We start from the raw sequence: 6,246 nt of genomic DNA, 5'->3' as shown, positions 1-6,246 counted from the left end.
ACGGAATATCTCTCTTATTGTTCAGTCACTTAAAATCACGCCACTAGTGTTATATATATATATATATTTAAACAATCTGATTTTCATCTTTTGTCGTTACAATGCTAGATGAATGTTGGTTTTTCAACACAAAACTTATAGAATGTTTATTCTCAATCAAAACTCTTAATTATTTATTTAACAAAAATTAAACAAATATAAATTAAAAGTTCAACTGCTACTAAATAAAGACAAAATTTTGTATGAATATTAATTTAAATGCTATCTGAATTATTTAATCCTTATGTCAATATTTAATTGTAACATGCAGATTATATACAGTGTTATATGGTTTGAAGTGAAGTTAATTCACACCAAAGTTTGACTGAACAAAGGGGATATCAGATTTATCAAGATTTAGAAACATGTAGAGTGTTATACTGGCCTCCTGCATGTTATTATCTTTTTGTTTGGCATACCTACATTAATTTCTTCATTTGGTATATACCTTTATATGGCTTGTGGTATTTACATGTAAATTAAGAGTGACCTTGGTTTAGGATTATTTCTAACTTTTGTATATCCCTGTACTATGTTCCGGAGGAAGCTTTATCACAAGGAAGCTATTTAACCAAGAGTTCCAAAATGGTGAAGTTGTAATCATCCCTCCGTAAATTTTACGAGCGTCATCCGGAGTTTGTTATTTTCAATCTATGAGTTTGACTATCCCTCTAGTATCTTTCGTCCCTCTGATATCTTTCGTCCCTAATTCAGTTCGTCACGTCTACTTCTGCTGACCAAGGAAAAAGAACAAGTCAAAGAGTAATATTTAGGTAAAAGGTTACGAAGATGTTACTCTTTTCTAAAATATCGTATGAAAAATGTACATGTAGGTCTTCAACCCTTTTCAGACGTACTAAAGAACAGTTTTGGTTTTTGAGACATTTTGATTAAACGGCCACTGGCCTGGGTTTTTAACAATATTGTCATAACGTTTTTACTTTTCTGTATTCAGATAATTTAGTTGTGATTTGATTTATTTATCATATTGTCTCTAGATTTATATAAATTCCTTTTTTAACAGGATTCTACTTTATGTTAGGAAGACGAAAATGTATTTCATATTTCTATAATAAAGTTTAACTTCATTCTAAGAGAAAATTGGCGTAATGTTAAAATGATAATGACAGTGTTTTGTTAACCTGAATCAGCAAACCTCAAATTAAGGGTTTAATAAAGTCTAAGAGTCAATGTTTGAGTTAAAGAATAGATGAATAAGGGTTAGTGTTGTAAGCGTGTGATGCAAAAGAGAAGGTTATGAATATGTATATTATAGAATGAAGATGACATAAAGGATTGAAGATAATGATTTAGGGATAAAATTAGAGCCTGATTGTTAGTTTTGAGGGTTGAGATTTAGTTTGTCGTCTGCCACGTCTGATAATCAATGAAAAAGCTTTAATGATAGTTTTGGCTTTTTAACTATTTTGATCTGAGCGTCACTGATGAGTCTTATGTAGACGAAACGCGCGTCTGGCGTATAAAATAATAATCCTGGTACTTTTGATAACTATTTAGGGGAAATGAGCAAGCATCATTGTTGTCCGACGTCAGTCTGCAAGGGGTCTTACGTGAAAGTGATCTAGTATTTCCTGTAATAAGGACCCTTTTTGTTATCTCTTTATCGCGCCCATGTTTTTGGTGATGTCATCTTGTCATTTTTTTTCTTTCAGTTTTTCGTTCTTGTTCAAGTATACATTACACATACAAATTGCAAAAGTAGAACACATTTGGATTATAGTTATTACAATGGTTATTATTTGTTGTTCATATCTACTTGTAAACCTGACAATCCAGTCATTACAGCTACTCACTACGATCACTGCATTTAGAAACGGTATCTGAATTATCCTTGTTAGTAGATATAGGAAGATGTGGTGTTAGTGCCAATGAGACAACTCTCCATCCAAATAACAATTTAAAAATTAAACCATTATAGGTTAAAGTACGGCCTTCAACACGGAGCCTTGGCATGCTTGTGAAAAAAACTAGACATCGACCTTTCTACCTTTCATTAAACAGCACTGAGACACATACAGGACTATTGACACCTACAGGAATATTTCATTGAGAAAAGCTGATAGGTGAAAAATTCACACCATAGTATGTCTATATAAAGAACCTATCTCAATGTAAACACTCCAAGTACTTAAAGGATCCCCTAGCTCTCATTATCGCTTAATGATACATTCTATATACATTCTATATATACATATTATATTTACCTCTGGCAGAAAAGTGGACGTTTACGTCACTTACTATATACTTTTTCAACCGATGTTGGCACGAGTCCTTGACCATAGCGTAGAATTATCAAAACTATTCATACTTAATGCAATATACCTGTCAGACCTAGTGTTAAATTTCTGTCTTTTATGTCACTGACTTTAAATGATGGTATACGCTGGCGGTATGGTATTAATCATGTTCAAGGACAATTTCTGCACTTCTAATACATGTACTGTACTAAATTAATCTATTTAGCGTATTTCCTATTTAAGGTAGATTTTAATTTAAATCCATAGAATGTTTTTGACAGTTTGTCAAAGTGTATTTTATATCATGCTTTTTTTCACAAATAAAATAAAAATTATGGGTCACCATGCTTTTTGTGACGCTACGGGTTGAGGAAAATTGTCAGATTTTGTCTAGATTATGTATGGAAAACCCAAATTTGGGTTATAAAAAAGCTACACCGTAGAATTTTAAGATAAATATAAAAATATAACTCTTATGATATGCTTTTAGATGACAAAATGAAATAATGGGGTCATGGGACTAATTTCTTGCAAAATCATAAAAAGATAAATTCACAACACATCTATTGTAAGAGTTACTTTATCGAGTTATCCCCCCTTAAATTTGAGTTATCTATCCTTATTTACCTTTTGGCAAAAAGTGGACTTTTATGTCACTTGTTATAGACTTTTTCAACCAATGTTGGCACGAGTCCTTGACCATAGCGTAGAATTATCAATACTATACATACTTAATGCAATATACCTGTCAACTATAGTGCTGAATTTCTGTCTTTTATGTCACTGACTTTAAATGATGACTTGCGCTTGTGGTACGTAATTAATCAGATTCAAGGACATCTAAAACTCGTAGAAGATTGATACATGTATGCATTGCTCACTTTGGAATTGTTCCTATTTGATTTATTAAGTTTTCTATATATTTTGGTGTTCTACATTGTATATTTGATTAGATTGTTTTCTTTCTATGTTTGTTAATTCGTGTAGGGCAATCGCTGTACACGGGATAATTTTGAAACAAAAACATATTTAAATATACACATAATGAAATCTTGGCTTCCTTGTTAACTTTTATTTCTTCAAATATTTATATTTGGCTGTGATGTTATTTGCAAATATTTAATATTTATGCCGAAAATATGTTGATGTGCCATGAATATAAAACTTGCTTTGTACAAGATAATACACCTACAAATCTATATCGGAACCTCAAAAATAATCATTAAATAACATGATAACTTGTATAAGCAACATAATGTAAAAACAATATAAAAGAAGGGTTGAAACGAGATTGTGAATTAAGAATATTAAAATAGAATGGAAATGAAGAATGTGTCAAAGCGACCCGAGAAGAAAACAGCCGAAGGCCACCAATGGGTCTTCAATGCAGCGAAAAACTCCCGCATCCGGGACGTCCTTCAGCTGGACCCATAACAGATATGTATACAAGTTTAGTGATCATGGACGTCATACTAAACTCTGAATTATACACAAGAAACTAAAATTGAATATCATACAAGACTAACAAAGGCCAGTAACTCGTAAAAATCAAATAACACTGGTGAGCTGTATAAGTTATCATGCACCAGACAGAACAACACAATCTAAACAAGTGTACAACTTTTCACTACATTTTGACTTGAATTTGATAGCCGCGATATAATTATTAAAATGAAATTAACGCCAATAAAAGCTTGTGCATGAATAAACTATGCAAAGAATGACAACTCCAATAATCTTAATGAACTTGTATATATATACATATTGGTCGAGTTCACTTGAAATCCTGCAATCAACTTCAGAGTTAATAGATTTTCACGTGAACGCACTATAGTTGATATTGGGAAAAACTCTAAGCAAGTCTACGGTAAGGCCCTGACCAAGCATAAAATATAAGACATTCTCATTGGTTTGACGTCATTCAAGAGTTTTTCGAGTTTAACTCTGGCTTGCTGAGGGTTGGACCCAGGGTACGAGGTGTTAACTCGGTTGGTTCAAGTAAAATGGTATTGTTAAAACCCGAGTAAGTAAAGTTAACTCGAGAGTTTCAAGTGAATAAAATTGAGAATGGAAATGGGGAATGTATCAAAGAGACAACAACCCGATCATAGAAAAAACAACAGCAGATTTATACACTGAAGGTCACCAACAGGTCTTCAATGTAACGAGAAATTCCCGCACCCGGAGGCGTCCTTCAGCTGAGCCCATAACAGATATATACTAGTTCAGTGATAATGAACGCCGTACTAATTTCCAATTTGTACACAAGAAACTAAAATTAAAATAATACAAGACTAACAAAGACCAGAGGCTCCTGACTTGGGACAAGCTCAATGCCGTAAGTTTTCTCGTTTTGAATTGTTTAACATTGTCATATCGGGGCCTTTTATATGCAAATGTCATCGGTTATCAATATGCACCCCATATGGCCTCCTATTTATATTTGAAATTATGTTATGATATTGTAATTATTATGTTTATTTATGTTGGCCTAATTTGTGTTGTATGGCCTGATAGTTGTTTACCAAATAATCTTATAACTGTGCAGTTTAGGAATCACTGGAACAATCACAGAATGATTAGAACTTTCTAGAATGATCCTTATAAAAGATGCGTAATTTAAACTTCTACGTTATTCCAGAAACTTCCGTTGTAACTTTCCAGGATTTTCCACAATGTTCCGTTCTAGCGTGTTCTAGAATAATCCGTCACAACTATATATATACAGACACTAAAGTTAAACTCTCATAATTAAAACTTGGACATAGACTTTGATAGACATTAGTATTCACAGCATTTGGATTGACACTTTTATTCTACAAACAACATCATACTGGATTGTGACATTAGTAGTGAACGTAATATTCAAATTGGATTCCGAAAGATTTCTGGATACAGATAAAGATAACAGATTGGACTCATATTTTGACAGTTAAGTTAACAGTAATATTTGTGTAATACCTTTTGTAAACTTTTGTATATTAAATATTGTTAAATTTTACTATTGATTTGTGTCTTTTGTTGGCTACAATTTAAAGGCGATTTCTGGCCGTAACAGAAATTGGGGGCTCGTCCTGGGATCTTAAAAATATTTTATTCAAAATTTGTTTAATATTTTTATTATAACTAGCCAACAAAATTCTACAAAATGGCATTTGATGCCGGTAAATTTTTGAAAACGCCAGACCTGGAGAGTTTTGATAATTTAAAGAAAGAGGAATTAGTGTTGCTTGCTAAACAACTGAAATTAGTTTTTAAAGTATCTATGAGAAAACAAATTATAAAAAATTTGGTTATAGACAAATTAGTTGACGAAGAAATTTTAAGTGAAGAGGCTCTTGATCTTAAGGTCGAACATGTTGATGCCTTTAAATTAAAACAGCTTGAATTAGACCATGAATTTAAATTAAAACAATTGCAAGCAGAATTGGAAATGAAGGAAAGGTTAGAAATGGAGAAAAAAGAAAAAGAAGATGAATTTAAATTAAAAGAACTTGAAATGAGAGAAAGGCTAGAGATGGAAAAACTGAAAATTGAAATGGTCAAAGAAGAAAGCAACACTAAAGTCCAGTCAAAATCAGATTATTTTGATGCAGCAAAAAACATACGTTTGGTTCCGAAATTTTGTGAAAAAACAGTTGATAAATATTTTCCACAGTTTGAGAAAATTGCTAATAATTTGAAATGGCCAAAGCCATATTGGACTACGATGCTGCAAAGTGTTTTTGAGGGCAAGGCCGCTGAAATATACTCTGCACTTCCATCAGAAAAAAGTTCTGATTATGACACGGTGAAACAGGAAGTTTTGAAAGCCTATGAGCTAGTACCAGAAGCATATAGACAGAAATTTAGATCTTATAAAAAGTTTGATTCGCAAACCTATGTGGAATTTGCTCGGGAAAAAGAAGATCTATTTGATAAATGGCTTACTTCAAAGAAAACAGATAAC

Source organism: Mytilus trossulus, chromosome 11, assembly GCF_036588685.1.
Source record: "Mytilus trossulus isolate FHL-02 chromosome 11, PNRI_Mtr1.1.1.hap1, whole genome shotgun sequence".
Classification (NCBI taxonomy): Eukaryota; Metazoa; Mollusca; class Bivalvia; order Mytilida; family Mytilidae; genus Mytilus; species Mytilus trossulus.
Note: the sequence above shows the minus strand (reverse complement) of the source record.